Below are 12,930 nucleotides of genomic sequence, written 5' to 3'. Positions count from 1 at the left end.
CTGATGGGTGAGTTAAGTTTTAGGGTTCTGTGGGTCATTCAGGCGGACCCCTCCAGCAGCAGCTGGTGGTACCTCAGACTAGGCCAGGAGAGGTGTCTGGGCTGAAGAGGAAGGTTTAGGAATCTTGCTTCATGTTATTTTTTACAGCCGTCTACGTCAGAGAATGGGTATGCGCCCATTCTAAAGACGGAGAAACGGAGACTCCCAGAGATGAAGCCACACACCTAAGGCCACGTAGCTGATTAAGTTCCGGAGCCAGGGTTTGAATCCGTGCTTGGCTGGTTCCAAAGCCTCGGAGCTTTCCGTTAAGCCAAACAGCTTAAATTCTTTCCTTGCACCTCCTATCCCTCTCCCCAAATCCTAAATTCACCCAGCACTTCCATGGGAAAAGGAATATGGGCCTGAACAGTGCCACAGAGCAGCCATTCTGCCATCTTGATGTTCCACAGCAGGGGGCCGAGAGGGGAGAGGGAGGGAGGGGGGCGCCGTTTTCCAAGTAAACACTTAAAATTCCTGAGGATGCCCTGGAGATGCTGCTGAACCTGAATTAGACCCCAGCATCCACAGGGTGCGGCGGCCTCAGGTAAGGTAGCGGGGGAGCTGTCCCCAGGGCGGGGAGCTGTGTGTCCTTTGGCAACACTTAAGGGCCCCCTCCAGCCTCTCAAGGTAATGGCATCAGCTGATCCCTCTCACATCACGTGGCCCAGCTTATGGTGCCACGGTGGGGAGGAAGATGCAAGTTAACAATTTCACGGGCAAATTTGGGGCTTTGGGGAGCTTCTTAACTGGCAAGAATCAACCAACCCCAGAGGCAAATGAAATCCAGGCAAGAGAAAAACTACCCAAAGCAAGTAACTCGGGGACGTGATCAGATGTCATTCTAAGCAAGAGAGGCGATGGAGGAACCGTTATTTTAATGAAACGAAAACAGCACCTTCTCAGAATGTTTCTTTAAACGAGTCCAGCTTGCATTCTCAAGGCCAAACCGCCTGAGCTGCTGAGGACAAGGCTTGGAGCTGTACCACGTTGTCGTAAAACTTGTGTCTGTGTAATTCAGTGTGACCCAGCCACTCTTTTTCACAGAAAACCTGATGTGCAGAGGTCATTACACATCACTGGCTCGAAATTGGGAGCTCTGTGCCAAGATGGCCCACTGTGCTCTGAGCCGCCTCCTCTCCCGCCCCGCACTCAGCCCACCTTCCTGCTATTATGATTCTCCCTTCTCCACACACAATAGCTCCGTACAGTGTTCTGTCCCTTCTGAATGTAGGGAATATTGTGCTTCTTTCTGCTTTCACTGGGCTCATCAGGTGGCTAGAGAACATGTGACTGCCAGTTTTTCAGGCTCAGGTTCCTTTTCTTGGCATGCAGATATCATGTTCTGCAGCTGGATAATGTGTGGGGAAGTACTTTCAAAACCGGTATCCAGAACATTGTAGTTTTCATCCAGACAATTACTTTTTGTGTTTCTGGGAAAGCACGTTTTGTGACATGAGAAAAAACGAGAAGGAAAAATTCTCATTTAGTACAAAACATTACTTATTCCTAGGTACTATAAACTGGTATTTTTGCCTACTCAGCACCCATTTTCCATCCTCCTAGGAATGCACAATTATTTTCTGGAGTGGGGGAGGGGAAGTATGTTTCTCCCGATTCCAGATTGGTTACATGGCAAGTGTTGCCAATCAGTGTATTCTATTTCCTTGGACACAGTGATCCGGTTAAGTATACCCAGCTGATGTAAGGTTGATGAATTCTCCATTTTATTGAATCCTTTAAGGAAGACCTATCCTTTTCCTATGGCAATTGCTAGCTGTACGGTTCATTTAAGGCTGGAGCTGCTGGGGGCTACCATGTGAGAAATGAAGCCAAACTAAGATATGAAAAGAAAAGTGACTAAATCCTGAAGGTAAGATCTGTGCTCCTGGAACCAGCCATACCTGAAACCTGTGTATGGCTATACTGTTTAGCTATGGGAGCCATGCTGAGTTGGGTTTCTGTACTTACAAGCAAAAGGATCCTGATTCCTGTAACCTGACACTATATTTTGTACAAAGGATGTTTCAGAATTTCTCTTTTCATTTTTTAAATGTTTACTTATTTTTGAGAGAGAGAGAGAGAGAGAGAGACAGACAGACAGACAGAGCATGAGTGGAATAGGGACAGAAGGAGAGGGAGACACAGAATCCGAAGCAGGCTCCAGGGCTCTGAGCTGTCATCAGAGAGCCCAACATAGGGCATGAACCCACAAGCCCACATAGGGCATGACCTCAGCTAAAGTCGGACACTTGACTAAGCCACCCAGGCGCCCCTTATTTAATCTACTTGCAAATCTTGCTGGATCTGCCTTCAGAATATATCCCAAATCTTACCACTTCTCATCACCTACACTGCTACCATCAAGGTGCAAGCCACCAAGGCCTCTCACTTGAACTACTGGCGTCACCGTTTCCCTTCTTATCCCTCATAGCTGATTCTCCACTTAGGCAGGCAGAAAGATCTTTCTGCAGTTTCACTCAGACCAGGTCACTCTTCTCAGAACCACTCAATGGCTCCCACCCCACTTTGGATAAAATCCAAAGGCCTTCCATCTGGCCGGCTCCCTCTCTGACTCCTCTCCTATTACCCCCTCCTCGCTCCCTGAGCCCTGGGCAGGCTGCCCTCCTGGCTGGTCCTTGCTTGCATCAAGGACATTCTCACCTCAGGGCCTTTGCACCTGCCTCTCCCTGTCTGCAACCCTCTTCTTCCCATATTTTCCTGCCTCTCTCTTTGCTCAAATTCCACCTCTTCAAGGCCTCCCTTTACCATCCCATCTAAAACAGCCCCCTCACTCTTACCCCCTGGCCTTACTTTATCCTGTCGCCTTTTCTACCACCTGACATTACATGTATTTCCATTTGTACACTGCCTGTGTTCCCCCCCACTGGACTGTAAGTTTCATGAGGACAGGGCCCAGCACAGTGCCAGGCATGTCGCAGGCACTGGGTAAACATTTGTTGAGAGTCTGAGTGAGGGCTGAGCAGGTAAGGAATGAGCTTGGGCGATGCACAGCTTCTTTGGCTCATCCATTTTCCCATGTGTGAAGGAAGCGACGGGACAAGATGTATGGTTTTCAAAGTACATTTCATCTTCAGGCTGAGTGGGGGTGGGGGGCACTTCGGAGCTGCCTCCCTGCTTCAATAGAGCAGCTCAACTTTTATTTTTAGACACTGGGGTTCCACAGAAGAAGCAAAGGCATACTGCTGTTAAGAGGTGGCTCCGATGGTCTTCTGGGTGACTTCAAGGCTAAGCTGGCAACTTTCCTCCCCCTCACATCATTCTGGCACTTTTCACATTGACTGTTAGCAGAAGAGCCTTGTGGTCTTTCTCCCTTTGCCTTAAATCCTGAAAAGTCTGAGCAGATTCTCTCTCTCTTCATTAAAGAAGCACAGAGGGGTTACTGTCCTCTGACACCAATATATTATCTGGTCAGTACTGCCCTGGAAGACCCGAGCAGAGAGGTCCCCATGCTCTGCATGTTTAAGGGAAATCCCCTCCCTCCTCCTCACTTGGCAACAAATCTCTCCTTTTTTCTTTTACCGCATGCAATTTAGAGAAACTGGCAAATTTTCTCTAAAACTACGGAGATGTTAAGTTTTAACAGGAAGGGAAAATCGATGCGTGCATGAGGCTAATTAAAAAAGCTCTCAGTAGGACTGTGCTTTTGTCCTATTCTTGCACCTTCTCTTGGAGGCAAAATTTTCCTCCGTAGACTCAGCATATTGAGAGATTCACCTGGGGGAGAAAAAGGCTCAGAGTAAACCTCAGGCAGTAACCCTCCAGTGGACCTTCCCCAGGAAAGGGGCTCTGAGACCTTTCTTCTCTTTGAAAACTGGCTTAGAAAGTTGATAGAAGAGACAAGAAAAATTGGTAGCCAAGGCTTATGTAATCTGAGCAATACTGATTCAGGCAGCTCCAGTGGAGGATTCCTACCTGTAGGGGCAGGAGGAGAGATGGAAGGCAGGAGAGAGAAGAAATGGGTGTGGCAGGGGAGTGGCCTCGATGTCTTTAATTAACCTCAATTCCCAGGCAGGTCTTTTAATCTGCAGAGTACAAAGGAGCTTCTGAAGGTGAGTTAGTAGGCAGTCTTGCCTGAGACTCAACAATGGAGACCTCAATGGAGCCCTGGTTCCAACTCAGGAAGGTTCTCTCCAGCACACTGCACTGCCTCTCAGGACTTCTAGTCAGAGTCAGAGAAGCCAAGGATGAAGAGACTCAGGAGGGACGGTGTGGGCAACAGTCAGGTGCGGCAGAAAGATCAAGAAGGACATCACCTTAAACCTCACCACTGGGTTGGCAAACTGGGGGCCCCTGCAAGGGCATTTTCAGTGAAGTGATACGGGACCCTTGACTTGGGCTCGACCCTTGTGTGGGGAAGACAGTGCAAGGTGGTTTCTCTGACATGCAAATCTGACCACTCTTTCTCTGCTGGAAACCCTTCACTGGTGTCCCTTGGCCAGCCTTCCAATCTGGCCCACAGGGTCTCCTGTGACCACCCACTGTCACCTCCCCCCTCAAACGGATGCTCTGTTGCTGCCATTCTGCCCGGCTCTCTCCGCTCACCACGCTGTCTGTGTCTTGCCTTGTCCCTGAGGCTCCCTCTGCCACAAACACCCTTCCCCCAGCTCCTCCCCAGACTCTGTTCCTTCATCGGGTCCTCTCTTGTTCTTGCCGCAAGCGTGCAAATGAGTGTTCTCTGAGGCCTCAAGCGCTAGTAAATCTAGACCGAAAGTTAATGAGGGTGATAACGAAGTTCACTAACATTTACCCAGCACCTCCTCTGTGCTAGACTCTGGTCTAAGTATTCCTCGTGCAATAACTCACTCCTCCCATCCCATATGGTAAGGCCACGTCAGCCCACAGGAGAGAAGCCAAGGCACAGAAGGGGTAAGGAGCTGAGGGTAACAGGATAGCGGTGGAGTAGCCACAGGGAGCGTTAGGGACTAAATGTTCAAAACTCATATGTTGAATATGTTGAAGCCCTAACCCCAGTGTTATTTGGAGACAGGGCATTTAAAGAGGTAATTAAGGTTAAGTGAGATCATAAAGATGGGGTCCTGATCTGACCGGATGAGTGTACCTGTAAGAAGAGACACCAGTGGGCTCTCTTCCTCCATGCCCTGCCACACTCTTACCCAGACCACCCTCTCCACCAGGAAGAGAGCTCTCACCAAACACCAAACTGGCTGAAGCCTTCATCTTGGACTTCTATCCTCTAGAACTGTGAGAAAAATTAATTTCTGTTGTTTAAGCCACCCAGGCTATGGCTTTTCATTATGGTGGCTCAAGCTGACTAATTTAGGGAGCAACAAAAACAGAGTGTTCCAGGCAGTTCTTTCCAACGGGGTAATCTTTCAGCTGAGGCCTGCAGGGGGTGGTCACAGGAATACCTGGTGGTGGGGAGACCAATCCAGGCAGAGGAAGTAGCAAGTGCAAAGATCCTGCGGCAGGAACCGTGCCTGCATAGCGGAGAAACAGAAGTGCAGTGAACAGAGGAGGCTGGTGCTGGGAGGGTCTGGAGAGGCAGGCACGGGGCAGAGCGTGGAGGGCCTCTTCGGCCAGAAAACAGGATCTGGATTTTATTCTAAGTGCCCCCCAGTGGCCTGCACCAATCTTACAAGGAGACCAAGGAAGACAGAGCCTGGAGGAGTGGCGTAAGAGAGAAGTTCACAGAACAAACATCTCTCCCTGGCACACAGGCCACTAACTGCACACAGCCATGGAGGCCGTGTTCCACACAACTCCATGGGAGCAGTTCACCAGGGCTCTGTTGTAAATGTAGCCCCGCAGGCTGTGTAACCCAGTGACCCTGCTCATCCAGCCCTCCAATTTGCTTCTAAGAACAAGCGTTCTCAAAGTGGTTCTGTTTTATAATTAAATTCCAGCAACCTGCTCCCCTTAACTGCATTAAATTACCAGGCCATCTGCTACCTGGGAACAGAGGAGCAAAGAAACAGCCTGGGTTGGGGGAAGCAGAGTCCCCAGGAGAGGTCTAGGCACCTCCTCCTAAAGGCATTCTTCCTTATGCACATCCAATAGCTCCCGCCCAGAAGCACAGGGAGGGAGAGAAAAAAACAATCTGGAGAGTGCGGGCAGGTTTATTGACAATTCTGGTTGATGTGCAGACACCTGGGAATGGGTATGAGATGAGAAATAGGAACCTGTAGTTCCCATGGGCTCAGCCGTCTCCTGGAGGTGAGTATCTCAAGCCCTGGGTATGATTCTGTTCCGTCAGGGTAGTTCTGACAACGAAACCACTTTCCAATCCAACACCTGGGTGAGGTGTGGCTTCACTATGCAGATTGGAGGCCACAAGACACGGTCAGTGTCTCAGTATCCACTGAGCCCCTGTGCTGCACCGGGATGGGGTCAGTGCTGGGCTTCATTAGAAGGGAAAGCATGTTTCAGAGGGAACAGAAGAGCATGGTGGGGGGTGGCACTTGAGATGCCTCTGGAAGGAAAGACAAATGCAACAAATTCCTCAAATATTTGACTATGGAAGACACTGAGTCCCAAAGATAATAAAGTATCAGCATGCTGCTTCCAAAGGGCTCACATTCCGCCAAGGGAGCAGGACCATGTTCAAGTACCATAAGAGCCGGCAGTACATCTGTTAACAGAATGATGCCCAAATGCCACGGAGTGAAAGAGATATGAAAGAGTAATTCTGTCTGGGAAACATAAGGGATGCTATGGACAGGAGCAAACATTTGACATGCCCCCAAAGGTCTAATCCAATCCCGGTAAAAAGACAGGTGGGGTGGGGTACCTGGGTGGCTCAGTCGGTTAAGCGGCTGACTCTCAATTTCGGCTAACAGTTTCTGAGTTCGAGCCCCACATCGGGCTCTGTGCTGATAGTGCGGCGTCTGCTTGGGATTCTCTTTCTCCCTCTCCACCCCTTCCCTGCTCATGCGCGCGCTCTCTCTCTCTCTCAAAATGAATAAACTTAAAAAAAAAGACAGGTCGGGTAAGTGCAATAATGGGCCTCTAAAGATACCCATGGTCTAAGCCCTGGAACCTGTGGATATCTGACTTTACAAGGCAAAAGAGATTTTGCAGGTGTAATTAAATGAAGGATCCTAAGATGAGGAAATTATCCAGGTGAGTTCAGTGTAATCATAAGGGTCCTTATAACAGGAAGGCAGGAGGGGGAGAGTTAGGGAGAGAGAGAGAGATAGGATGTTGGAAGCAGCAGTCAAAGCAAAGCCACTTGGGAAAGACGGATCATTGCTGGCTTTGAAGATGGAAGAAGGTGCCACCAGCCAAGGAATGTAGGAGCCTCTGAAAGCTAGAAGAGGCAAGAAACAGATTTCCCCCTAGAGTCTGCAGAAGGAACACAGCCCTGCTACCCCTCACTTTTAGCCCATTAAGACCCACCTCAGACTTCTGACCTCCAGAATTGTTAAGGTGATAGATTTGTGTTATTTTAAGCCATGGAGTTTGCAGTGATTGGTTACAGCAGCCAAAGAAAACTACTACCATGGGGAAGGGCATTCCAGACAGAAGAACTGTGCACACAGAAGCACAGAGGCCTAATAGGTACACTTGGGTTTAGAAAAACAAGCGGGGGACTTGGCCACATAGTACATGCAGGTTACATGCTGGAGAGGATGTTGAAGAGTAGTGGGGACCTTTGAGGCCATGCCTGAGATCTGGGAACGTGCTGTGTAGACATTAGGGAGAACACCAGGGATGTTTAAGCCTGGTTAGGTGGGCGGGGGGGTTGGGGGGGATGATCAGATCTATCTTTGAAAAAGACAACTCTAGTGGTGGTAGGGAAAATAGTCTGAAGGAAAAATGAGAAGAACTAAATTAGCACCAGGAACCCCAACACCCATAACTTGTGGGTCATGGCTCACATCCAGCAGAAGTCTTGCTCCTGACAGGCTGTGGAGGCCAGGCCACAGCCCTGCAGTGATGTCCACCTGCCCCCGTCCCTGTCCTCCCAGTCCAGGGCTACCAGAGTTGTGGTCCCCCTGAGGCTCTGTGGGGGAGAGTGCTGCGATGGATTAGTCATGTCTGCTCTGGGCCCGAGGTGCGCATGGTACCATCTGACCCGGGAGTGAAGTCCAGCGTGGGCCAGGATGTGACGCCATTCTTGTGGCTTCCTTACACCTACCATAAAGTCCACAAAACTTCCTGGAATGAAGGGGAGTTCTTGAGAGAGAAAGAAGGGGGTGGGTTCTGGATCCTGAGACCGAGGAGGTATTGGCAAATGAGGAAGCAAACGCAGACACTTGGAGAAAATCATGGAGCAGCCACTGACCCTGAACGGGGGTAGGACTGGGGACAGCAGCTTTCAGTGGACACTGGGCTACACAAAATGGGATTCTGGGAAAGGTTTCAATTTTTCTGTTGTTTTATTTATTTTTGAGAGAGAAAGACAGAGCATGAGAGGTGGAGAGAGAGGGAGACACAGAATCTGAAGCAGGCTCCAGGCTCTGAGCTGTCAGCACACAGCCAGACACAGGACTCGAACTCCTGAGCCATGAGACCATGATCTGAGCTGAAGTCAAATGCTTAACTGACTGAGCCACCCAGGCATGCCTCTCTAGGAAAGGTTTTAAAACCTTTACTGCCTTTTATTTTTTTTTTTAAGTTAGAAAACTACTGCTCAAAATCAACCCCACAGATCTCTAGCTGAGTATCTGGGCTTTAAGGGAGCTCAAAGTCTTGCCCAAGGTCATAGGAGGGAAATGAAGGGCAGAGATGAACACTCCTGCTAGCTCTCTGTAATGCCAGCTTTCCATCACGCCAACTCCCTTCCTGGCTGCCTGGTTTCTAGGCCACAACATGCCGTTCACTGCCCTTAGAATGTCTGCACCCCTGTCGCTCGTGGAATACCTACTCTGTGGGGGATGAGAAGTGTCCTCATCAATTCCAAACCCTGAGAATAAAAAACATGATGGCGAGGGTAGGTGGGCTGGCAGGGGTGGGAGGACAGGATGCGGGACCAGAGTGCTTTCCAATAGCCAGGCACTGATTTCTTCTATTTCCCTGAAAGGTCTCCTAGGATGAGCTGAGGAACTTTCTAGAAGTGTTTTCACAACTTTTCCCCACTGGTGGGTCCTTCCGTACACATTCCGGAGAACTAGGTTCTGCTGGGTACTCGCATAGCTGGTTAGGCCTCAGGTGGGCCTAGGAATTAACACAGGTTCTGCCAGCTGTATCATAAGGGGAGGGGGTCTCACTTCTCAGGGGATTATCGTGCGAGCTCAGCACGGGGTCTTAGCACATGGTGGACACTCGGTGAGGAAGAGTAACTGCCACTGATGGAACAGGAGCTCTGTACAGGCACTGATAGGGTTTTCCACATATTACCCCTGTGAGGTTTAGAATAGAGGCATCTCCATTACACAGGCTAAGATACTGAGGCTCATAGAGATTTAATAATATGTCTAAGGTCATACATTGCGTTGAATGGTGAAATCTATGAATGTAGAAAGAGTCTTTGCAGATGTAATTAAGTTAAGGATCTTAAGACCATTCTGGATTATCTGCAGGGGGAGGACACTAAACCCAATGACAAGGGTCCTTATAAGAGACAGAAGAGGAAGTGGCCATGTGAAGACAGAGGCAGAGATTAGAGGTCTGCTGTTGAGGCTCCTAGGTGGCTCAGTCGGTTAAGCATCCGGCTTCGGCTCAGGTCACGATCTCGTGGTTCATGAGTCTGAGCCCTGTGTTGGGCACTGTGCTGACAGCTCAGAGCCTGGAGCCTGCTTCAGATTCTGTGTCTCCCTCTCTCTCTACCCCTTGCCCACTCATTCTGTGTCTCCCTCTCTCTCTGCCCCTTGCCCACTCATTCTCTGTCTCTTTCTCTCAAAAATAAAACATTAGAGGTCTGCTGTCAGAAGCCTGGAGCCACCAGGAGCTGGAAGAGGCAAGGAAAGATTCTCCCAGGAGCCTTCAGAGGGAGCACACAGCCTTACTGTCAACGCTTTGATTTTGGAGATCTAGCCTCCAGAACTAGGAGACAATACATACATTTCTGTGGTTTCAAGGTCCTGAGTTTGTAGTAATTTGTTCCAGCAGCCCAAGGACACTAATATAGGTCACAAGGCCGGGGGATGGCCAAGGTGGGTGGGTCTGTCTGACCCCAAAGGCCGTACTTTTAACCATGAATGAATGGATCCATGGCTGGATGGATGAATGCAGGAAATCTCCTTATAGCAGAATATCAATACGGTTTCAGTGACAGGATGGGGAAGAGGGAGATCCAGCAGGAAAAATCAATTGCTAATTTCTTTGCCATCAGGTATCACATTTGACCCTCTTAACTCTGCCTGTTCATTCGTCATTAGGGGTCCTGTGCTCAATAGGAAGGGGAGAAGGGGCCAGCAGGCCTTGCATGAAGAAGCCATGCCGTGAAATGCAGATGGAAACACCTGCCTGAGCCAGACAACTAGCTGCTTGTCAGCTCTAACGTAAGGGGGTCACTCCCGGAAAGAGAACAAGAGGTAACACAGGGAGGTGGCCGGTTCCTTAACAAACTATGCAGCACAATGAACGATTTAGTCTTCAAAAGGTCATAGGGGTTCATCCTCTTTTCTGGGGACTCCTTGCCCTCCTACCTCCTTCCCCAGGCCCAAGGGATGGGTGTGGTGCCTTCATGGCAGAGGAAGGGCCAGCTAGTGGGATTTCCTGAATTTGCTAATAGGTTCTCACACTACAGGTGCTCAACAGAAGGCAGGAAGAAATTGGACATTCCAGATCTCTTTATCTAGGCGTTAGCTCTTTTTTTCTTTTAATTTTTTTTAATGTTTATTTATTTTTGAGACAGAGAGAGACAGAGCATGAACGGGGGAGGGTCAGAGAGACAGGGAGACACAGAATCCGAAGCAGGCTCCAGGCTCTGAGCTATCAGCACAGAGCCCGACGCGGGGCTCGAAGTCACAGACCGTGAGATCATGACCTGAGCCAAAGTGCCCCTAGGCATTAGTTCTTGACATCACGCTTCAAAACCACACAGGTAATGGAAGGGGGGCTGAAGGACCCTTTTTCTTACTACAATAAACACATCTACTCTGGTGGATCTGCTTAGATTCTGGGCTCCGTTAGGACATGTGGGCCAAGCATTTCCCCAGGCTGCATTCACCTACTGCGGTTCCTGACCACAGACTTTTCCAATTTGCAGCTGGGCCTGCCTGAATTATTTCAGGCTCCGGAATTTTTCCAAACTCCCATTACTGGCTGGCTGTGAAACAGAGCGTAAAATGCCAGTCATTTTTTTTTCCTTTCAAATTCCATAGTCATCTGACATCATAACAGATTTCAAACTCAAACAGTCAGTCTGGATTCAAATACCTCTTGGCCGGCTCTAAAGGACAAGAGGCAGCTGGGCATGATGCAAAGCCCCTTGAACTTGAAGTCACAAGGGTTAAAGATCAAATCCTAGCTCTGCCATTTATGGACAGCATGGCCCCGCCAAGTGCCCTAACCTCTGAGTCTCAGTGTGTGTGTTCACCCAGTAACTAGCTACTGAGCTCTCCCACTGTGGCCAGCACTGCTCTTCTGCCAAAGGAGGCAGCCTACCAACAAGAAAAAAAATATCAGATGGTGATAAGTGGTACTCAGACCATTAAAATGGACAGTGTCAGAGACAATGGCCGATTGCAGCTTTAGATAGAGCGGTCATGGAGAGCCTCTTGGAGGAGGTGACATTGAAAATAAGACCCGAGTGTCAGGAAGCCAGCCTTGCAAAAGCAAGGGGAAAAGCATTCCAGGAAGAGGAAAGGGCTAATGCAAAGGTCTAAAGGCTGAACCACGCCTGGAGATCCAGATGGAAAACGTGTGACCAGAGCATAGTGTGTGGCTTAAGACGGTGACAGATGATGCTGAAGAAAGGCAGGCACCAGGCTGTGCAGGATGACCAATAAGGTGCGGGAAAAAATGTGACAGCTTTTAGTTACATCTACTTCTAAATCTAAAGGCAGAAGGAAATCAAACTCAATCTCACCATATTATTGCTACTAGTGAAGGTATTTAATTTCTAAATGAACATACACAGAATGAGGGTACACGCTAAAATTATTTTCGTGGGGGAACACAATAAAAAAAAGTTTAGATGTCACTAATTTAGGACTTTGTAAAGAGTGAGCAGTGGGATGGTGAGACTTTAAGGAGCTCTAATTGGGAGGGCGACAGGAGCTGGTTGATATTTTGAAAGTATCGCTCCCTACAGAATGGAGCTAACTTCTCTGGTCCATGTGACCCACACAGGGTGCTTAGAGCCCCCGCTAAGATAATGCTTGTAACACTGTTTTTATTGCTTACAGAAGGGCTGTCTGCATAGCCTGAAATGTGTTACGACTCTTACCAAATACCATATTATCCCTATTACTCAAAAGAGTCTTACAAAAACTGATGCTCACTGGAATTCAAAAATTCTACTGGCCGCCGAATTTCACGTTGCCCTCCACCATTGGTTGCCCACACCATTAATTGGTGTGTCCCCAGTACAGTTTGCATCTCTCTGGGCCTCGGTTTTCTCATTTGCAAACTAACAAAGAGATCTCGGAGGCCCTGCCCAGACCTTCTACATCTCCGTACTCCTCTGCTAATGCAATTTCACTACTGACATTGCCACGGGAGACACAAAACACAAATGGCTCTCCTTCACTGCCTCTTTCAACCTTGCGAGACTGAGGTGTTCCTGCTTGGATATATAATATCCAGTGGAAGTGTGTGGACTCAGGCATCGGAGCCAAGCTCAGACCATAAGCCACGTGGCCAGGAGCATCTTATTTGAAGTTGCCAAACCTCAGCTTCCTCATCTGCAAAGCAGGGAGATACGTCATTCTGCCCACCACTCGGGCTGTTGCAGGAATAAAACGAGGCGTTGTATCCAGCGTTAGCGCCGTGCCTGGCATCCAGTAAGAGTTCAATAAATGT

At 49.0% G+C, this 12,930-nt stretch overlaps 1 protein-coding gene across 1 annotated transcript in view; it reads right to left on the bottom strand.

The window, feature by feature from the left end:
• The window catches only part of BTBD11 (BTB domain containing 11), a 316,953-nt gene that overhangs the window by 215,956 nt on the left and 88,067 nt on the right, over window positions 1-12,930 (bottom strand). The gene's annotated exons all lie outside the window — the stretch shown is intronic.

The sequence above is a fragment of the Prionailurus bengalensis genome, chromosome B4, assembly GCF_016509475.1.
Source record: "Prionailurus bengalensis isolate Pbe53 chromosome B4, Fcat_Pben_1.1_paternal_pri, whole genome shotgun sequence".
Classification (NCBI taxonomy): domain Eukaryota; kingdom Metazoa; phylum Chordata; class Mammalia; order Carnivora; family Felidae; genus Prionailurus; species Prionailurus bengalensis.
The sequence above is the reverse complement of the archived record's forward strand: the minus strand, read 5'-3'. Positions and strand labels throughout refer to the sequence as shown.